At 38.1% G+C, this 20691-nt stretch overlaps 1 protein-coding gene across 1 annotated transcript in view; it reads right to left on the bottom strand.

Annotated features, from left to right (window-relative positions):
- Positions 1-20691, bottom strand: part of LOC134822471 (serine/threonine-protein phosphatase with EF-hands 2-like) — a 109184-nt gene that overhangs the window by 45524 nt on the left and 42969 nt on the right. The window lies entirely within an intron of this gene.

Below are 20691 nucleotides of genomic sequence, written 5' to 3'. Positions count from 1 at the left end.
TTGTGTGTATACTAACACCCCTAGATTCCCAGGAACAGGCATAAATATCTACGGAAATCAAAGCCAAACAGACAGACAGCTACTCAGCCACAATGCAGGACAACAGATACTGCTCTGAACCAAGGATAAGTCTGATGGATACAGCTCATGTCTCCCTAGACATTCGCACAGATTACAAGAATGCCAACATCAGACATCACGTCTCTTATTAAGACAAAGCTCAACTCTCTATCCAAGTTCCTGAAATCAGAGTTGTCTAACTGAGATCGCAGTCAGACATGCATTATACCGGATACCCCCCTCGACCAACCCAGCTACTAATCCGTGTCTACAGGCAAGAAATTGATCTCGTCATTTGTAATATAATATGAAATATTATATACCTATTGAAATTCTCATCCTCCACATCATACAAAAGAGAACGGCCCATGGCCATACACCACATATCAAAGAGAAAGGCCTCCGGCCAGACATATCAGACCTAACATGATCTATTTTCCTTAAAAGCCCATGTTTATATAAAGTTTTAGCGTGTAAAATTGATTCACTTTACTTACTTGTTTATAAATTTTACCTCGAACCATGCTTTCACAGAATTAATATATTACCACACGACAGGGCGACTGTTTTCCAAAACTGGTTACATTCTTCCCTGAAGGCGCAGCTCCTACACCTGGTAAATTCCACTCTAATAGCACAACCTCTCAAACAGACTCACCGAAGTAATCTTCAGCCATCAAATGCAAAGGGACTATAGCACCGCTGTCAAACCTGATCATGTTACAAGGCATGACTTTTCTGCCACTACTTCATCATTATAGATTAGTGATTACTTAGTGTGTAGATGAAACGATATGAGTGTAGCACACACTGGCTTATCAACGAATGATTGATTCATCCTATCAGCGTTATCTTGATTCGAATTGAGATTGCTATATTAAATTTTTCCTATATTTTACGTAACGCGCGAACGCCATTTGAGCACAGTATCTGCTAATGATCTCGCTGTCAATCCTTTAATACGTTTTGCGCGCTAGCTACTCTGGTAGCGCGCATGGCGGGTAATTTTATTATCTATTGTTTCAACTTTTTATTCATTTAAACGATGTTAATCATTTGAAACGACTTTACTAGAATTTGTCAACAAAGAAGAACTCTAAATTGTTACCACAGCAACCATTCAATGTTGCCATAGAAACTACACACTCTCAACATAGCAACCACACACGGTTACCGTAGCAACTCTAAATCACTACCTAGCAACTAAACACTGCTACCATAGTAACTACATACTGATACTATAGCAACTACACACTGTTACCATAGCAACTACACACTGATACCATAGCAACTACACACTGTTATCATGGCTACTACACACTGTTACCATAGCAACTCACCATAGCAACTACACACTGTTACCATAGCAACTACACACTGTTACCATAGTAACCAAACACCGTTACCAGGAACGAGAGCGAGGGTCGACAAGGGGCTATTGCGATGCAATCTGGACAAGAGTCCAGGCTGGCTCCCTTAGTTCCAACCTCTCGGTACTGCAAACGATACATTTTCTAATCCTGATCACCCATCTCCAAGTTACAGTCATACAATAAAATTACAATCTCATCGTACTCACATCTCTTGAGTTAAGCGCAAAGCGTCACTATAGGACCTTCGCGATGCGAACAGGACACATAGTATGGACTGGTACCTCAGACGCTAACGTGAAACTTACAGAGTATATTTAACAACTTACTCTAACGTGAAACTTACAGAGTATATAGGATATAACAACTTACTCGGGCGTAAGGAGTCGATACGGAGCTATTGCGATGCAATCCAGGCAAGTCCCGGACTGGCTCCTAAAACTCCAAACGCTCGGGCGAGCGGCATGACAACTCTGATTCTTTACAAATAACTATCTTAGTCTTACCAAACATACAGTACGCAAAACGAACGCAGATTTCAATTCTTATATAGCGAAATAGCCGAAGTGCGCGGAGGCCGGGGAGAGGGGCTAGTTCCGGCGCGCGCGCCGGGATAGCACCCCAACACGGCAACGCGCAGCAGAGTAGTGGGGTCGGCCACACTACCGAATACACGAGAAGCCAACCCGGGATTTATTACCCGCACGGCTATATTATCATGCGCAGTTGAAACCTGGGGGCTCGCCGACCAGGTTCACCGGGTGGAAACTGAAGGCATATATGACTCCCATATCTGAAAGCAGGTTGGGGGCACTACGGAAAGCTTAGAAGCTCCCGTCACCTACTAACTAACTAACTACATGCAACAGTAGTGCAGTCCTAACTTATTAACAGACTATTGTAACCCGTACCTACGACCGGGACTTTATTATCGCAGTTGAAATCCAAAAGTATAAACCCGCCTATTATATTCGAAAACATGCATTACATTTTTTTACTTAAGGGGGCAGGGGTCTTCATGGAAATTATCTCAAATCGACTTTTTAGTTGTTTTTTGACAGAGGGGAGTAATATCAATCAGATACTTATAATCCGATAGATAAATATTGTTCCTAGCCGAAATTATCGCCGGTAACAGGTCAGCGCTTGTGTGTAATTGTATTGCGTGAGCTATTTTTGATCGTGTGCCCTGAAAATATGTTCTCCTACATTTTTTGAGAAATCACCCTCAAACTTTCAGGATATTATGTTCTAAGGATCATTTAGAAGAGATTGTCCAGGCAAAATTTTGATATAGGCCTCTAACCATTTTTTATTCGATTTTTAAAATCTTGGACCTCGAAAATTCGTCAAAAAATACCAAATACTAATAACAAATAAAATATAAGCATGCGAAGAGGTCCAAAACCAACTCAAGCATGACATCAGATTAAAACCAACATTAAACACATTGTCATCAGAAGCTGAAAGCTTATTATCGTATGATTCCATGTTAATCCGTTATTGTGCAGTCACCTTTAAGGCCAGAGGGGGGGGTAAATGGCACTTTTCTAGTTTTCACATATTTGATAATAGCTGCTGGAGACGAACAAGAAGAAAAAAACCAGATCAAAATCTGACCTTGCGTTCCTGAGATATCGCGCGCTAAATTTTGAGGTTTACCTGTAATTACATGTTGAACTGGATCTTTAAACGGCTGTAACTTTTTTGACCTTTCGATTCCTTAGTTGAGAAAACCGGCCACTCCCTGATCTTGAGGTTTGGTACAGTGGTTCCTTAGACAATTATCCTCATTTATTATGTGAGCGATTTTTGTTATTTGACTCGGTTCTTGAATTATGAGGTTAACCATGTCAAAAATTCGGAAAATTTAGCTGGTTAACCTCATAATTCGAGAACCGAGTCAAATAAAAAAAATCGGTCACATAATAAATGAGGATAATTGTCCAAGGAACCACTGTACCAAATCTCAATATCAGGGGGTGGCTGGTTTTCTCAACTAAGGAATCGAAAGGTCAAAAAATGTGTTTTGAGATAGATGCAATTTAGTGTTTTCAAAATTTTGAATATTCACTGGAATGTATCACAGTTCGTTAGTTAGGACTTTTTATAAACTTAATAACGTTTGCTTGATCAGACCTGGCCGTCCCCTAAATGATTTTAGCTACTTTCAGTAGTTAATTTCCTTGTATTGTAAAAAATGAGGTTAACCAAGACTTCCTGTAAACACTAACTGCTTAAAATTTGGTTGTTAACCTCGCTTTAGACCATATATCACTGGGATTGGTTTATCAATATGTTATTATATATGTAGTAAAACATTTGCACAGTATAACGATTAAGTTTTTGAGGTTAAAATATAATTGATTAGTCAGGTATTCAAAAAATGAGAGGTTAACCTCATTTTTTAGCCATTTACGGGTAAAATCTTCTACTAACATATGGTCAGTTCGAATCACCTTTGTCACGTGATTATAGTTGTAGGCATTGTGATACCAATAGATACCTCACTTCGATATTGTGGTACATTACATAAGTAAGAATCGTATGTATATTCCCTACGGTACCAAAATGTGTTGGTTAACCTCATTTTTTTCATTTTCCCAAGATAAAAGAAAGTCAATCAACACGTCATCTATTTAGAAATGTGTATACCGTAAACTTACGATGAAAATAATAACTCTATCATTTGATCTATTCTCGCTATATCTAAAAGACGAGGTTAACCTCATTTAATCACGTTTGGATATTACTTTTTCTGACAATTATGAACCTAAAATTTAGAGTTTACATTTGCTGACCGAAATAACAAAAAATTATGGCGTGTAATAAAATATTAACCTCAATTTTATTAACCTCAATGTTGTATAGTCAATTTTGTGAAAATCGGTTAACCTCAATTATAAAATAAAGTTAATCAGCTACAAATATGTGAATAGCGGCAATGTTTTTGTCATTAAAAATTAAATCGATTTAGAAAATAATATTTTGGTAGAATTTTTTGACCCCTTACCCCCCCCTCTGGCCTTAAGCAGTGTCTACGGATCATCAGTGATCCGAAAAAGGTTTTTGACAGGCTGCACGGCTATAGGAGCAAAATTAGCTGTAGAAGTTGCGTAATTTGACCAAATTCGTTGATTTTTGTCGTATTATTCGGATATATCTTCGGTTCCTTGAATGAGATCATTCTGAAAATTGGCGACGACCTTCCAATAAGGCTTTCACAACTGTCCGAAAAATTTGGTGGATATCGGAGTTGATATAGTGATCAAAATGGGGAAAAATACGCTGCTATTCTTGTAACATAATGTCTGATGGTTGGATATGCTTTAAATTTTTCGGACACTTTCCTTGTAAGTCTATGAGTAAGCTTACCAATTTTTGTTGCAATCGGAGGTCGGAAAAGATACTCAATATCTATTTGTTTGAAGAAAATTGTGCTGGCCGAAGTTAGCGCTAAAAAACCATCCTACAGTCGGCACGCGCGGCTCAATGTCGATGGCGCACTACTTATCATGAGGACATGTGAGCGCCAAATTTAATTTAAAGTTTCTAGAAATCATACGAGTTACTAATGCTTACCTTACTCGGGATTATTATAACCGGGATAAAGTGGTGGGTTTTGGAAGATTCCGCCATATTTTTCCCGGTCAAACATTTTACCAGTCATAAAAAAACCCGCCGACTCAGATTATGGGGTTCCAAGGGGGTGGTGATCATCATATTTTACCTGAAGTCTCATATGTGCTAGAGAAGACTTTTGAAGCAGTGGATGGAGGGCTGTAACTTTATTGGCGGTTGCTACCATAATTTCGTTATAAAAATCACAATTTGGTTATAGAAATCAGATTTCAGGGTGGACCGTGATTCTCACTTTTCTTGCCCATGAAGTGAGTAAACTGTGCCACTATTTCATGGTCCACGGTGGATTGATTACTGGAGCAGTTGAAGATGCAAAGCCAAGACGTTCCCCAATACCAAGCGGTGGGCAGGAAATTAAGCTCCGGCTGACCTTCAGAGCAGTAGCCCCATTAGCGGACAAAATGAAAGTCTTGTTAAGACAACAATACAACTTCGAATTTGACGGTCAGCAGCAGGGGGATATCAATAATGATAATGGAGGGGACATTAGCGATAATGAGAATGAGAATACGCTTTAATGAAGATTTGACTTATTATTGCTATAGATTTATTTTCCTTTAAATACTAGACGTGTCTTTTTTTCTATTTCTGAGTAATATTAGTAACTGTAAATTGAAATAACTTCTTTAACAAGCAACAAAAACAGAAATTTCGGTTGAAAATTTGTTGACCTCTGAAAAAAAACTTGAAAGGTCGGCCACCGGTAAATACATGACCGGGATAATTTGGCGGGTTTTGGGAAATTCCGCCATATTTTTCCCGGTTATTAATTTTCCCAGTCATAAATTAACCCGCTATAATATTCCCGAGTAAGGTGGTGTGAATGTGAAAAAATTGGGACTATCACCAAGTCCTAAAGCCGTTACGAAGAACAAAAATATACGGAAATCGAATCTCCTTGAGCATTTCCCAAATGGTTAGTACTCGAATCACTGAAACTACCATCATTCTTCGTATCTTTTTTCTCCGAGTTCCACTCGGAACTGCTGACCTACTAATTACTCGTACATCATTGAATTTTAAACCAATTCTGCTAATTCTGTCTTCTTAAGTCACCACGATTTTTCAAACAATCCTCTCTCCCCAGCCACACCTCCCCCATCTACACCAATCCCGAGGAAACCGAAAACTATCATGGAAATAGACGCAATGGAATCCTTCCACCCAACTTCAACTACCTTGGAAGATATCCAAGAGACTAAACCTGGTTCCGGTTTAGAACAGTACCCCCCTACTGCTGATACGGCCACAAAAACCCCGTTTGCCGCAGCATCTGAACCAAGGATGGTTGCCCAGCCCAGTACGGATACTCCCGCCGCCGTTATTGCTACATCTTCCCCGTTCCCCACAGGACCTGATCAAATGAGGGATACCACCCTTAGCACCGAAACTTCTACCACTATGCTTGCTACAACTCAACTGTTCCCGGTAGGATTCGATCCAATGAGGGCTGCTCAGCTCAGCACGGAAACTCCCGCCGCTAGGACTGCTACAACTACCCCATTCCCCACAGGACCTGATCAAAAGAGGGACACCACCCTTAGCACCGAAACTCCCTCCACAATCATCGCTACATCTACACTTTTCCCCCCAAGTATTGATCAAATGAGGGATACAACGCGTAACACGGAATACCCTCCCAATGTGGTCCAAACAACTACTAGGGTGCACGCTGAAATTGCAAGATCAGAGTACGGGGAAACGCGGGACACAACCCCAACTCTAACAAAAGACAACTCACCCCAGGACCTTGTTCAATCGCTCTCAACCTCAGCACTGCAATCCTAAACCCAAATTCTTCCCGAACTGACACCCCAGAACAACCTATCAATCCACGCGGGACATGGAGAGTGTTTTTTAATAAACTTATTTGATAATTGATTAAAACTCTTATTTGCGTGTTACCAATGTTTTTAATCTCTATTTATTTTCACTATTTCTCTTTAATAACTTGATTATCTAAAAATAAATTTATAACTTACTAAATAGAAGTTTTCTTTGCCTCCCTTCAATACCCGCTCTGACAAATCCACTAGTATTATCAACTAATCTTCTACTAGGGCGCAAGGCTCAATCCCACTCTGCAAAACTTAGTACTTATAAAGTAACAGCACCATCATAACCCACACATCACCTTCGCACAAATCAGCTATTCCCCATTCACTCACGAGCGTTGACATATCTCCCCATGTACATCTGTAAATTGGAACGGCCCCCCGCGACGCGGAGCAGGTGAGCTGCCTGGTTCGGGCTACTTCACTTATCAGAGTACGCTAGCACCACAATACATTCGACTCAAGCTCTCAGTTTTGCACGCATCCTTCACCTTCTTACGTTAAGGGGCCTGTTAATAATTTATTAAATTATTAGCTATTTTAGATTTAATAATAATAATCACCTTCTTAGGGCCGGCTGTCCATATCCTGTAAAATCCTGATTCTATATGCTCGCGGGGTCTATTACCTGTTTCGCGGGGTCTATTACCTGTTTGATTTGGTAAATATATCTCTACCTGAATATATTACTGTTGTTGAAGCTGGAACAATGAGGTACACAAGGAGCACGGCGTCAGTCATTGAAGGACTTGACACCAGCACATATACCTGCTCTATTGTACCGAACTGCGATAGTTTCAGAAACAGCTTCTTTTATAGTGAAACAAATTTTTTAGTGAAACAAATTTAAAATTTTATCCTTTATTTTACAATCATAATATAATAATATTTATAAGCCTCCGTTTTGAAAGTTTTAAATTTTAATATATTCACATTTCTATTTAAAATTCAATTTAATGTATAAGTCAATAACTGGCCGCCAAAGCCGCGCATTCTTAAAAACATGATTAAATTGTTTATGATTATACGACAAATAGAAATACATTTAAAATTATCCGTGGTTTTTTTTTAAATAAATTATAATCTTACCTAAATCCAAGGCCAGCTTTGTAAAATTTACTTTTAGATCAAAATATATCGTCGATTCTAAATATTTACAATGCAACATTTCATTAATTTACATACAAGCGTACTCCAGCCCCTGCACGCATCTGTTCTTATGCGGCGCGGCTCAAGCCGCGCACGCACGTATTATTTTATACTTTTTGCTTTCTAATAAATATCGTGTCAATGTGTACGTCTAAATGTTCATACTTTGTGTAAACCGAATCCAATTGAGATTAGTGACAAGGATAAGGACCCAAGTGCCTGTACGGCTTTTTCGGACCCCTGTGGACCACTACTCTTGAAGTCGCTCTACAACTATTGAACATTTATAACTGTTATATAATATATATAATAACGACATTTGACAATTATTATCATTAATCTATAATCTAGCTGTCTTGCTGAGGGGGAGGAGTAAACGCTTCACAAACTAAAGTGCTTACAACATACAAAATTTAAAACCATCAACACGGTTATAGTTCATATCAAGGGCCAATTTGGTATACCTCTATTTCGTTGTAATATCTAGTATATCTTCACATCTTAATACTATAATGAAATACAATAGGATACATGTTTCGAGAAAGAAAGGTTAGTCCGATTATTAACAAAAGTAAACAAAAGTCCATCAGGGACTCCATGGAGTCGAAAAAGGTACACGGCTGCTGTCTGGTGCTGCTAGGCATTTATTGATCAAGATGTTTTATTGTATTGGTTTTTGATGATTCTATTGTTCGTGACTAATCAAGTTCTAAGTGGGGGTATAAAGTGCTGCTTAAGATACTTCGTCATCTCATGTCCAGTATAATGAATAAGATAGTAAACAATATAGTTTCAGTAGTTGACCCATACAGTTAAGTCCGTCATAACTCACAATTGTTTAGTCATCTGTCAAATGTCAAAGTCGTTGTGTGTTTAGTCGCTGAGTTAGCAGTAAGATAAGTTGTTACGCGCGCGCGCGTTTAATCCCGTCGACGTGAAATGTGACAATGAAAACGCTACAGAATTATTGTTTTCGCGCGTTACGTAGAATTTACTAGTGTGTAATACTGGTTAACACTGGGTGTACACTGAGTGTAAGTCGCTAAGTTTCATATACGAGCCGAATATTTCTAATTTTGAGTGTATCGTGAGCATGTTTTACAGTGCAATTGTTCGGTACTAGTGTGTTTGTGTGTATATATAAATATATCATCTGTGGAGTATGGTGTGTGGACTGTGGTAAATAATGTGTTTAGTTGGAGTGCAGTGGTTGCATGTATGAGGAAAGATAAGTGGTTATTTTAGTAACTCACATTAATCAAAACTTGAGCTTATTCGTGGCAAAATTAAGCTCACACCAATCAAGTGTATCATGCTTGAATTGCAATTCTTGTAAAGCAATTTTCAATGTATTCTTAAACCCGTTTGTCGGAGTATTAAAACTTATCTTACTTGATGTTTGTCGACAGCTGTTCCACATGTAGGATGATTGGTAGATGAATTGTGAGGATGGTTGTGATGTGATGAAATAATCCTCTCGTCGTGGTGACCTGTTAAATGATGAGTACAGTGATAATGGTTCCTCTAACTTATTAATTTTGAATAGTTCTAAGAGACAAGTGTACTTATACAGGTTGTGAACAGTTAACAATTTCTGATTCTTAAACAAGGGTTTAGAGTGTTCTTTTTTGTAAAAGTCCACACCTAGTCTTTGCTCACCAAATGGTCGTGTCCGGGCACAAGTTCTAAATTTTTCTAAGTAAGCTTCTTTATCCCCAAATAGAATTCTTATACACTTTTTCTGTGTTTTAAAGAGAGGTTCGAGTCGGTTGTTGCTAATACCACCCCATACAGATATTCCAAATCCCAAATGTGATTCGAATAAAGTATGGTATAAATCCTTATAATACTGTTTAGGGACAATGTGTCGTATTCTGCATAACTTACCTACTTCACATTTAAGTTTTGAGTTAAGTGACCGTGTGTGAGTTTTCCAATTAAGTTGATCATCGATAATGACACCTAGAAATTTAGCTTCTTGGACTTTTTTAATGACAACATTGTTCAAAGTTAATATGTTCTCGTCATTTTCTACTTCCTCTTTGGCACGTGATGGTCTAAAGTGGATAAAACAGCATTTCTTAATGTTAATATGTAATAAGTTTAGTTTCATATACTTATAAACAGATGCTAAAACTTCATTTCCCTTTTCGTACAGTCTTCTGACACATGTTTCTTCAATAAATATGTTAGTGTCATCGGCAAATAGTATAAACGTTCCTATAATTGATGAGTTTCGGATGTCATTTATGTAGATGATAAACAGCAGGGGACCTAAACAGGACCCTTGGGGCACTCCGTAGACAACGGGCAGTTTCTCAGAGTCTTCACCTAATACTGAGACATACTGGTATCTATTCGACAGGTAACTTGCTATAAGGTTGTTTGCTTTTCCACGGATCCCATAATTTTCTAACTTATGCAGTAACTTTTCATGTGAGATTGTATCAAAAGCTTTGCTAAGATCAATAAATATTCCAAGTACGTGTTGTTTTTTCTTGAGACGTGATTCTATGTGGTTAACTGAGTAATTTAAAGCATAACTAGTCGAATGATTTTTACGGAATCCGTACTGGTTTTCATACAAGGAATTCTGTGAATGAAAGAAGCTATATAATCTGTTGAATATAATTTTTTCAAATATTTTACCAAATACTGCAAGTGTCGACACAGGTCTATAATTTTCAAGGAGTTCCTGGTTATCTTTCTTGTAAATTGGACTAATCCTTCCAATCTTAAGGTCATCAGGGAATATGCCATCTTTCATACATTCATTGTACAGTACAGTAAGTAGAGGAGTGACTATTTTTGAGGACTGTTTTACAACATGAATAGGAATATCACTTGCCTTACCGTTCTTAAGTTCAGATATGATTTTGCTAACCTCGTCTGTTGTGCAGTCATGCATGTAAATGCTGGAGGTGTTTGAGAGCGGTAAATAGTCATAGAAACTAGGTAGATTGTTTATGTTCATTTGACCAAGTTCATTGTAAGCAGTATTTAGGTCAGAGGCCAATGATACGAAATACTTATTGAATTCGTTTGCTATGATCCTCCTGTTCGTTATCTTAACGTTGTCTATGGTGAACAGCGGCTTTATTTCACGCCGCCGTTTTCCTCTTATACTATTAATTAGTTCCCAGGTCTTTTTACTATTCCCGCTATTTTCTGCAAATTTACCAGAGAAGTAATCTGTTTTCACTGTTTGACGTGTTTTCTTTAGGACTTTTCTGTATTCTTTGTAGATAAGGTAGCGACTACGTTTTAGTGAGCATTCAGGGCACTGGCAAATCCCGCCCTTGTTATCAGTTTCCCCGAGTTTACATTTTCTATTTCTTATCTCAACCCAATTTTCGTACAGTTTATGCTGATTATTAATTGAGCAAATGAGACCGGGAGTTATCCAAGGGTTAACCTTAACAGTTCTCTTAGAGGTTTTCGGGGTTTCTAGTTTAAACGATTTTTCGATGCAGTTTTTGTAAGTGTCATGGAATTCAGTAAAGTTATGGATTATTTTAGTTTTAAGCTCATCTTCAAGATCCACTAGGAAGCCGTTAACATTTGATTGACAGAAATCGTAATACTGTTTAATAGAAGTTTTTCCAGAGTTGACTTCAACATTCCAGTTAAATATGTTAAAAATAGGCGAGTGGTGAGTTATTCGTTCTTTTAGGGTGCCTGAAGTAATAACATTCTCAATGTCGTTGGTAATTATGTTGTCTATGCAAGATGCTTTACAGCCTGGTTTTTCGTGAGTAGCAATAGATATTAACGGACAAAATCCTTTACGGAACAATATTTCTTCATATTTTTGTACATTTTTGTTATCTTTATCATGAAGATCGATATTAAAGTCTCCAGCTAGATAACTAAACTTCGGCATGTGATCAAGAAGGTTAGAAAGTTCAACTAGAGCTTGGGAAATACAGCCACTTGGTGGACGATACAAAACACCTACATTAACAGGTTGATCTTCGTTACTTAATGATAAGACAAGTATTTCTAGATTTTCTGTGACTTGTGATATATTTTCAATTACTGTAGCATTTAATCTATCGTCAACATAAAGGGCTACTCCAGTGCCCTTTTGTTTGTTAGGTGCTGTGTCCTGATAGTAACTATTATAACCGTCGAGCTGAAATAGGTTGCTTAATTCTTTCCCAGTGTTGGTTTCAGCTAGGCCTATTACGGAGAATTTTGTTTTGTACCTACAGGTTTCAATGGCAAGGTTGTCAAAATTTGATTTATTTCCATCAATATTTTGAAAGAGAATAGATGATTGTTTCTTTACTTGGTTGCAGAGAATATTGGTAAGGTCAGATGCAGTGTATGAGTTACAATTATTTAAAGTATTCGAGATTTTGGTTGTGTATTCGTCTAGGTTGTTGTCGTCGTTGTCATTGTCAGTGAGTAGTTTAAATGGGTTGTATTTAACCTTGTCTAAATGGATACAACGAGTACAGTAAAACTCATTAGATTGGCTATTTGTATTGGATTTGCGATAGCATTTATGGTGCATTATGCAGTCACAGTGGAAACATTCAACTATTGTTTGGCCGATGACTATGTTCTTAGAACAGACAAGACATACCTCCTTAATGAGGGGAGTCATGTGGTTGGTAGCCATCCACGTGACCCTGACTAGCAGCAGCAGGAACAACAGGACCAGTTTCTCTTCCAGCAGTCACATCCCTGAAGGATCTACTGTCTACCTTTGTGGACCTCCTCTTCCTTTTGTCGATACCACCGTTAATCCTGAGAAGAACAGTGTTACGAATAAATTGACCTAACTTTGCTAGTCCCCTCCAGTTGAGGTGAAGGAAGTCTGGTTTTTGGTGTTTGTTGAGGTCGCGAGAGAGAGAGCGGTCAAGTAGACCATCTCTATCACAGAACTCATCAAATCCATCCACATAACTGACACCAAAATTGGACGGGAGCAGCCTACGTCGAATCAAACTGTTAAAATATATAAGTTTTCTATTTAAGTCAGCACGTTTAGAGGGAATTGCTGGACAAACAAAAACATGTATACACGGATTGACAGATTGTATCTGTGCAATCTTTGAAGCTAATGCGTTATAAATAATTTCAATGTCATGTTGGTTCTTGACGTCTTCGTTTTTGAGGTCGTTGACCCCGCACAATATTACACAGTTTCTATACCCCAACGTGACATAAGGATCTATATTATCAATGACCGGAGCGAAGATGCGTTTGCCAGGTAACCACTTGCCAAATGACTTAGCAGGATCAGTACCAAATTTCAAGCCTCCAGTGTTTGAATCCCCGATGATGCATGTGGCATTTCTGTTCAACGAATTCACGGATCTAAGTGTGATGCTGTAACGTAGCCCTTCTATATCACCTGCATCAATACGATGGTCGAACAGTGCTTGGCTATGACGTGTCATAACATACAAGGACCGTGGGTCACATTGCTGCTTGTGCTTATCAGTGCCTGTGTGAGAGTCAGAGAAAGAAACCTGACATGCAGAACCAAGCGAGACAGTAAATATTTTAGACTCTGGATGGATGGTAGCCTCGTCATCAGAGTGTCTAGGTAGCTTGCTGTCTGTTCCTTCAAACCGATTTACTAAGCAGCTGTTGATCTGAGGTAGATCACCCTGGCAGAATTCATTATTGATTTTGTCAATGAGTTCCTTGAGAACCGATGGTATTGCCTGTGGCTTTTCAGATGACTTGGAACCTGGGTAATCATACCTTTCCCCATATGTTAGGCAGGAGCGGTCGTTCTCAACTTTGAAGTGACTGCTGTCCTTAACAAAAAGTTCTCCTAAATCATTTGCTGTTTGCTGATCTATGTAGTCATCTTTGAACATTTCCACAGGTTTCTGCTCATGATTGGGTAGCTGCACAGGGACTGTAGGGACTGGAGAACGAAGGTGCTGAGTAGGAGGTCCTGGATGCAATGGGGTGGGAGGAATGCAGGGGCCAGGATTATGCAATGGCTGTAATGAGTCTAAGGATTGTTTCAATTCACTTATGCCTGCAGCTGCAGTGTGCTCATTGGCACAGAGTACAGTGAGCTGTTCAGAGATGTCCTTCAGAAACTGCTCAGATGAAGCTGAGGGTGAGGATGGTTCTGTAGATGGTCTGGATGACAGAAGTTTCAGGTCCTTCTGAAGTTCGGCAATATTAGTATTGATTGATTCTAATGATTTGTCCTGAAGCTTTATTTCATTACTTAGCCCATTAAGGGAGTTCTCTTTAAGAAGCAGGTGTTGAAGGTGAACGTCGAACTGGGAGAGAGTGTCAAGGTTCCTAGAGAACTGTTCGAAGTCAAATTTTTCAAGAGCTGAGCCTGCTGAGCTTGCTGATGCCACGAGTGCACTGACAGTTTCGAGATTCTTAACAGCTGTAGATGCTTCAAAATCTGAGTTGGCCTGTTGCAAAGCCCTTGTGTTCCTGCAGCTGTAACAAAATTCACCTCTCTGTTTCTTCAGTGTTGATACTGGTGCCACGAAGCAGTATGGGCACAGCCATTCTACCATGGAGTTGATAGCTGACCTCGTTATACCCTTCATAGACAGGCAGTCCACATGCCACTCTTGATGACACTTAGAACAGTCAATGAGGTAAACTTTACCGTTAAAAGAGCGTTGATAGAACAATGCTTCTGTGGAATGCATTGCCAGCCTATCAGTTAAACAAAAATTCAGTGAAACAAAAATTCAATTTTATGCCATTTATTACAGAGTAAACAAGTTTACAATAAATCAATTTGATATTTAAAGGAATCCTAATTCAATGTGTAGTATGGTTTTCACTCTTTAAATAGATAAGATATAGGTTGACGGGGCAAAGGAGTGTTCGTGCTGTTCGCTATTGCTCACACCAAACGGCAACCTAGTAAATGTTTTGTATGGACACTGGTCTCCATCACGATACAAAATTAGGATTGTAGAATTTATTGTATAACTTTTAGTGCAGTGGTGGGAGCGGTGTGGTGCATTAAAAAAGTGACAGCCTACTGATTTAGAGTTGTTTTTATGTGAGCATAATGGGTATATTTTTGGACCTAAAGGCTTTACTATGGCAATTTTAAAATAGGTTCTTTTAATCATTTAAATATCACTTTAAAAATTTATAAATCTGGAATCTGTTCACACTGTGAACCAGTCCTATAAAAAACCCTTTTAAATTAAATATGAAAAACATCTCGATAATGGAAATAGTCATACAATTAAGAAATTTACCAAATTCTTAATATCTACCTTAAGATAAAAATACCTACCTAAGTCAAATTTTGCCTGTAGTACACTAAATATTAGGTTAAATACATAGGTGGTGGAGTCAGCACACATTTACCAAAATCAAAATTTTTTAAATGTTATGTTAGACAGACTGAGAAAATTTCTATTTTCAAAACAAAGCTAACTGAATTTTTTTGGTCTTCTGACGTATGCTGGCCTGATTATAGTAGAGGCTCTTACGGGCATTGTCTGCTCGATACGTTAGGGACCCCAGATACACCTTACTAGACGTATTTTTGACCGTAGAATCGATTGAAAGTGGTTTCAAGATGATTGGACTGATTGTTCTGGGGTAAAATCGCAAAAAACCGATTTTTGGGCCAAAAATAGGCCAAAAAACCATGTTTTTTGATATTTTGAGCAAGTTAATTTTGTTGGCATGTCGGCAAAACTTGCATAAAGATAGCTAAAAGACAGCCGCACAAGATTGTATAAAAATAAAACAAATCCCTCTATTTGTTCTGAGGTAAAAATCCAAAAAAGTGGTAAAAATTTTGACTTTTTTGCTTGAAGTTTGAATAATTTTTTGCAGTTGTATTAAATCAACCCAAAAATAGTCACATCGTGTTTGCCTAAATTTTTCCTTTTCGAGAAGTACCCACTTCATATACTTTATCGAAGTTTGAATATTGTCACTCCGCAAGCGTTTTTGCCAAATTTTCGACGCGCACTACGCGCAAAAGCATTTAGTTGTTATCAATTGGCACCCGCGCGTTCATCATAAATTTCAAACAGCTATAACTCAGCGAGATTATGTCCGTTCTAGCTCATATTTTCACACTAAATAGAAAATAATGTGATCTTATTGCTGACAAAATATGAATATAATTACTTTATTTGCCTTAGAGAAATAGACTGTCAAAGTTTAAAACGCGCATTGGTATAGCACGTGACTAATAAGGCCAAATTTATACTTCTTAACATATTATCGATCCTTAGACATCATACTATTGTGTCCAATTAGCGGTTAGGTCTCTAAACTCGTAGCAGAAAACACGTCTTTTTGCCCGTAAGAGCCTCTACTATAAGGATGACCGCGACGACTGAACCCAATTGAACCTATTTCCCACACAGTTAACAGGGCACCCAATCAGCTTAATTAGGTGGCTAAGCCCCAATCAGCGTAAATCCCAAAACGACAACTGAACCCAAATTTTCCAAATAATTACGCTAGCGTAATTTTGACAGAATAGCTATTTGTAAAACTGATAACGGAGGGGGGGGGGGGGTTTCAAACATCTGTACAGACTAGATTATTTCATGAAGAAGTAACCAGCTATATTAAATTATACGCTAAAGAAAAATTATAAGAATTTTCCAAGTGATGCTGTTATCATGAAACAGCGTAGTCTAGTTATACTACTGTTATAGTTCACAAATCCAAAATTTATCCAAATAATTGTTAGTCAAAGCTTATCCGTCGTTGACAGTTGATAATTAGGGCTATATTAAGGCTAAATAATGTCGGTATCCTATACCCTCTGGAGAATTATAAGTTAAGTTGAGGCTAACTTTCAAAGGATCCAGAGAAATTGTTTACAAGATGGAACAGTTGATCAGAGAAGATTTTTTATTTAATTTTCTCAAATATTGGGTTTCATTTTTGTAAAATAAGAAAATGAAAAAAACACCGGTTTTTTCGGTAAAAACTCCCATATTTTCGTTCCCAAATCATTTACAATTTAGGTCACCGGAATTGTTTGTTTGTTTGTTTGTTTGTTTATAGAACCCGCCCCCAATCTCGTATCGGGAAATGACTAAACTCAGGTCTGAGTGTGAATACGGGTGGTTATACCTGCAAGAGTGTTTATTAAGCATTTAGAGTTCTGTGAAACTGCAGTTACAATTGTGCTAGAGTATTTTTAGTATATACGAATTACGATTGGTATCAGATATATATCCCGGCCCTACATGCTTCCAAAATTTGTAAAGCCGTAGTACATACATATCACATTACACCGGAGCCTACATAGTGCCATCTCCTCCAGTCGATCTGCGCCGTGTATGTTTATATAAGCGCGCCGCGGCCCAGATTATGGAGGAAAGCACACTCTGCAAGTTCGATCCAGTGCTATGCTACATGTACGTACTACGGCTTTATCTCCAACTCTCTGCACAATGTACTGGAATGTTTTGAAGGGAAAAAAACAAAACTAAAATCAGCTTCTTTTTTTTAAATAGTTAAGTAATAAGTATGTAACGTCGATACCAAACCGATTATTTAGCGATGATAACTGAGTAGTGGATTCCTGGGTTGCAGAGTCATTCAGATGTTTCAGTCTTCGAATGTGGTTCTTGTTCAGTTTTGTCCATGTTTCCTCGTGTTATGTTCAAAGTTTTAGGTGTCATGTTGTCCTTGACATAAATATATATTTTTCGTAAGGTAGCTGGTTACTCCTTTATGAATTAATCTAGTCTACAGATGTTTGAAACCGTTCCAATGTATCGTTAACACCCTGTACATTGTGAAGTTATCTACGTATACCTAGAATTATAAGCTATTATATCCAGGTAAATGCGGATAGATAAAACGGAGTACGACAGAGACTTGAAGTCGTCTATTCTCAATCATCTCTAATGCAAAACCGAACCGCATGGAGAACGGCACTATGCACAAGATCAGAGAACAGCACCCAGTCTTTATGTTCAGCTTGTACTAGCTATTGTATAACTATAAGTTGCTGGGATGGAATCGAAATCCCAAAACACAGACAGAATAAAATTGGTGCAATTTCAAAGCGATGTATAAGACTGCTATTTTAAAATAGCAGTCTTATACATCGCTTTGCAATTGCACCAATTTTAATCTGCAATTTACCTGTGTTTTGGAATCGCCGTTCTCCATGCGGTTCGGCTTTCTATTAGAGATTCCTTAAGGCACACTGATCAATAATAGATGACTTCAAGTCTCCGTCGTACTCCGTTTTACTTTTATCGATCTGCATCTAACTGGATGTAATAGCTTAGTATAGTTCTATACTATTGTTTTGCTTATCGCTCCTAATCTAACTAAACTAATGCTGGCAAGTTTAACGAATATATGACATCTAACTTAGCTCTGCAATTGATACATTATCTTTCGCCGCGATTTCGCCTAGTTTGGCTTGTCGCGGCACCGCGATTTTTGGCCTAAATAATCGCGATTTTCTTTTGTCCTTGAGCAACCAGAGAACTGCACCAGCGAACGGCACTTTGTCTTTATACTTAGCTAACTTGTACTTGTAGTTGGATACAAGTTGCATCTTTAGGTTGTAGATGCGATACTTCATAAATCATACTGCGATAGATTGGTTCATAATTTATTTTTCATCTTCTAGTATATATATACTCCCCTTGCAAGCTTTCGACACGAAAGTCTCACGTCCCTTAATAATAGAACCACCCCATTAGCAAGAGCTCTCGTCTTTTAGGTGATCTACGAGTCGATCAGACAAATCTTAAAGATCATGTTAACAGCTAGGATGTACATAATTGACATGTGAACTCTACCCTATATCTAGCCCATTTCTATAGGTCAATTAAATTCTACTGATGGATCACACCAATAATTATACGTCACTTTTTGGTGATATGATCTGACCCCTCTCTCGTCATGGCTGCACTGCCCCGGTTATGTTTGTTCTAAAAACCTCACAACTCTGTCTCGGACATTTTAAGATTAAACATCATCTTCAGATTAAAAAAATAAAACAAGGTAGAATTCGATCCCCCCTTCTATTGCACATCATATTCCCTCAAAAGCTGTGGTGGGAGCTATTAGTATTAGTTATTGTCCAATCCTATAATGATCAGCGGTATTTTGTTATCATAATGGCGTACTTTGTGAGAAGTGGTGCCTAAACTGCCTATTGTATTGCGCGGTGCAACAACTGCCCATATGCATATGATATGTACCTGAGACATCTGTCTTTTTCTGCGTCGGAATGACAGGCTGAGTCCAGTACTTCAGTAAATACCCATGTACGAATAAAATCTATATTATACCATTAATATGAGAATCAATCGTCCGGAAAATCTGTTGAGTAATACATTTGGGACTTGGGTAGCTTTGAAGTGTTATCAAATAATTATGATTATGACAGAATATGAAAGAATTTAATTTGTTCAACTTTTCCGTACAACTTTTAAAAGACTGAACTGTTATTATAAAGCTTTTAAACATTTCCATTTAGGATGACTGGTTCCATTTTTATAAATAACTATTAAAAATTATCAGAATATCAATAACCGCGTTTTGAACGATTTATTCAATTTTAATTGTGGCACAAAGGTCAGCTTCCACTTTGAAATTCGTTTTTTATCCTTTTTACAATATTCCACTTTCCAGAATAACAGACTAGAGAATGAACATGTCTATGAAAATAGTTGTGGTCACTGCTTTGATGCTTTTGGCAGTGAGTGCAGTTCTTGGAATAGATAGGAAAATGACCGAGTAATGCATGTTCAATACACAAACTTTCAGATCAATATAACTTCTCTGATTTATAATGGTTCGAGGAAAACTACTCCCCGAGAATTAGGTTGCAAATTGAAATATCACAAGGTAAACTGTTCTCGTTTCAAAATGTAATTTAAATGTATGCATAAGCACTGCTTTTATATTAGTTTTAGTTTTGACAGAAGCATACGCGCAGCAGCACACGTGGCCGTGCACTCATTCAAGTCTTTTACTTTTTTTTGGTACTATTAATATAATTGATAATACGGTAAAGAGGTCGTTTGGACTTTGGTGGACTGACACACAAACTGTAATTTTCTAATAATAATATAATTTGAAAACCCCATAATTGGGTGGAGTGGACCGCTGGCAGTATCTCTCTTTCCCAAACAAAAGGAAATGATATTAATTTTAATTACCGTCTGCAAATTCAAAATGATACTATGAGAATAAAATCGGTCGCTCGCTTTTCCCATTTATTTACAATTGTGATACTATGATGCGATAAAAACTTACTACCACAGAATATTATTACTTTCCTCCCTGTGACCACGGGCTTTCTATTATTCTATAAATATCAACTAACCCCCCCCCCCCCCCCCCCCCCCAGATTGTGATGCAGGAAAGGTAAAGTGCGCGAATCAAGAGCAATGTATTGTTTTTTGTATATTAGAGCTTTAGCCACAGGTAGGTTGGTCTGCACGGAGCCCCACAGTTTCAATTCCTTGTTTAACTAGCCGTACAGCAAGGATATCCACTGTGCTCACCAGGTTAGGCACATAACCAACACTACCCTGCTAAAGTTAGCTATATACTATGGTTTTCTCGAAAGTATTTCCTTGTATTTGACTTTCGTCAAGAAAGTACTCTTACTTTCGGTTCAGATGTTATATAAGCTAGCCTTTATGTGGTCCGCAGGGCGG

This window comes from Bolinopsis microptera, chromosome 10 (genome assembly GCF_026151205.1).
Source record: "Bolinopsis microptera isolate Bmic1 chromosome 10, MBARI_Bmic_1.0, whole genome shotgun sequence".
NCBI lineage: Eukaryota > Metazoa > Ctenophora > Tentaculata > Lobata > Bolinopsidae > Bolinopsis > Bolinopsis microptera.
Note: the sequence above shows the minus strand (reverse complement) of the source record. Positions and strands in the feature narration are given on the sequence as shown.